Raw genomic sequence first — 2,553 nt, forward strand, 5'->3', positions numbered from 1 at the left:
AAGACAGCCATGCTTTTCAAACAGCACGCTCCACCTCCAGAGAGGGAATGCCTCACACGGCATCTGCAGCAACCCTCAAACACATGCAAGCTCAAAGGTATCCACAGTTCATTCACTGTGTGCAGCCTATATTTGGCAGACACACACACCTCCTTTTAGGGAAATGAAGTTAGGTCCCAATCCTGCAAGTACTTTATTGTTAACTCTCTTTGAATGCTCCTGTAACTTTGCTGCCAGGAACAGTTCCACTGCAATTACTCCCACCAGTAATGCTATGCATGTACATGCTTCCACAAGAAGGACTTAATCCATTTATACCCAGGACTATCTAAATTAGTACAAAAGCAGGATTTGACCCATTCTTTTTACTCATGATTAATACCTTGCTCAACGGAGGTAAAGCAGAAGCCTCACTTAATATCATCATGTGCTGCATTATCATATTTGTCAAAACAGTTTAGCAGTCACGGCCTCTTCTGCACTTTATATAACACTGCATTTTGGCATTGCTTTGAAATACCCCATGCAGGTGTCAGACTGTTTAAAGGGTACAATATGTGTGTTCGCCTCACACTCCCATTCAATGTGCAAATCACTGCCTCTTGGAAAGTATCACCTTCTCACTGCTGACATTTATGTAGAACACTGAAAGTCTATTTCGCCAGATATGACTTCAGTGGAGTTCTCAATAACTTTAAAGATCAACCATAACAAAACAGAAAGGCTTCTGAATTTTATTGGCACGTGCTCTTAAAAGAAGTACTGAAATATGTGCACCTGCCACAACGGATATTATTTAAAAAAAAGAAAAAAGCAAGCTGTACAATTGCAGTCCACAAATCTATGCTCCAGGCAAATGATTAAAAAGACTTGTCATCTACACTATGGAAATACACGTGAACATAGCTACCACATGTCCTCTCAGAAAAGCCCTTTCTACAAGTATAATTTACAAGTAAAGCTATTCCGGAAAGAATGGGTTAATATTAGCTGTATGTTATACTCAGTGATGCCTTAAATAATCATCACATGGTTTCTGTAATCTGTTCCATGCTGTCAGCACTGGGTTAGTCATAATAATATCAGATAAGAGCTGTTCAAAGTGACATACTAACCAACATGAGAGCCACATGACTTTCTGGCTACATTGCTGCCCTTCATCTGAACTTTGGCTTAGATAGTCATAGGCAGTCCTAGACCAGTGCAACACATGCTGTTGTACAGGGGTGCTTCCTTGTCTCTAGGTTGGCTAATGTCTCCATTCCTACTGCCCAGTGCTGAAGTGGGGAACTAATGCGCTACCTGCTAATGAAAAACAGTCCCTTTTTATACAATCCCTGCGATGGGTGAGGCACTGCTGCTAGAGGGCATTTGGGGTGAGTTTTCCTTTTTGTGCACTGACTCTTATCTCTTCCATGTTCCCTGCTCTGCTGTAATGCGTCACTTATACAGTGCAAAGCACGAGAGCAAAGCAGCTGGGTGACAGCATACAGAGAGATCAGCTGCTACCTCCTCACAAGGAAAGCACAAGGGAAAGGGAAGAAGGAAAGAGACATAATGAGTATGGGAGGGAGAAACGGAGAATGTGGGAGAAATCAGGTATTGAGATGGGAAGAGTTGGGGATGGAGTGAGGAATGTGTGAGAGGGGGTGGAGACATAAACCTAAGGAGCAACAAGGGACTGGTTAACAGCAGCTGCTGTGGCCAGAAGGAAAGAGAGTTCAGGGATTAAACAAACAGTTTAAGTGAGAGAGAGAGCTCAAACTAAACAAGGGCAAAGACAGAAGAACTGGAGGGTGGGGCAAGGGGAAGAGATCCCAAAATGAAGCAGGGAAAAGAGCCCCTGTGAACAGACATGATAGTGCAAAGAAGCAAAGGCCAAAGTCAGTGTGCAATCTTCTCCCCATACCTACCCAATGCTTATGCCAGGCCAGTTTGGAGAATAAGGGTCAAGGTGGAGCTTATCCAAATAAACTCTGTATTATGGCCTCTCCCTTTCCTTGTACTTACCTGACTGTAGCCATCTGTGGTCTCTCATCTCATACCTAGCTGATAACCTTTTAGGAAGGGGTTGTCTTTCTGTAATTTGTTTGCATTGCACGAAGCACATGGGGGTTCTGGTCCATGCCTGGAGCCTATGTTGCACAGTAAAGTAGCAGTTGTAATAAAAATAATTCCCAGAACTGGTGTGTGTGTGTGTGTGGAGGCAACTGAGGAAATCATGCAAATTTCCTATTAAACAGGAGGGTAAGGGGAGTCTGTGCCTGGGCGGTGATCAATGTAAAGAGTCACCAGGAAGCTCAAGTTACCCTGACAGAGCTCCGACAGAATGAAGTATACCTATCCTATACCGTGTGGCTCTGGAATAGGAGCAGTAAACATCACACAAGCATTTCAACCCACCCTTAGAAGGCTGGGAATCCTATACTTCCAGGGGTTCATGCAGCCACAGCTTTAGCAGCACTATCTAAACCAGCTCTGCAGAGAATAGAAGGAGGTGTGCCAGAAAGAAAGAGAAATAGGGACAAGAGATGTGTAAGGAACAAGGGAAAG

At 43.8% G+C, this 2,553-nt stretch overlaps 1 long non-coding RNA gene across 1 annotated transcript in view; it reads left to right on the forward strand.

Moving 5' to 3' along the window:
• Nucleotides 1-1,124: 1,124 nt before the first annotated feature.
• The window catches only part of LOC112550472, a 61,872-nt gene continuing 60,443 nt past the window's right edge, over nt 1,125-2,553 (forward strand). Inside the window, exon 1 of the long non-coding RNA XR_003094342.1 lies at nt 1,125-1,376. This is a non-coding gene — a long non-coding RNA (uncharacterized LOC112550472). The remainder of the gene's footprint in view (nt 1,377-2,553) is intronic.

This window comes from Alligator sinensis, unplaced genomic scaffold (genome assembly GCF_000455745.1).
Source record: "Alligator sinensis unplaced genomic scaffold, ASM45574v1 scaffold745_1, whole genome shotgun sequence".
NCBI lineage: Eukaryota > Metazoa > Chordata > Crocodylia > Alligatoridae > Alligator > Alligator sinensis.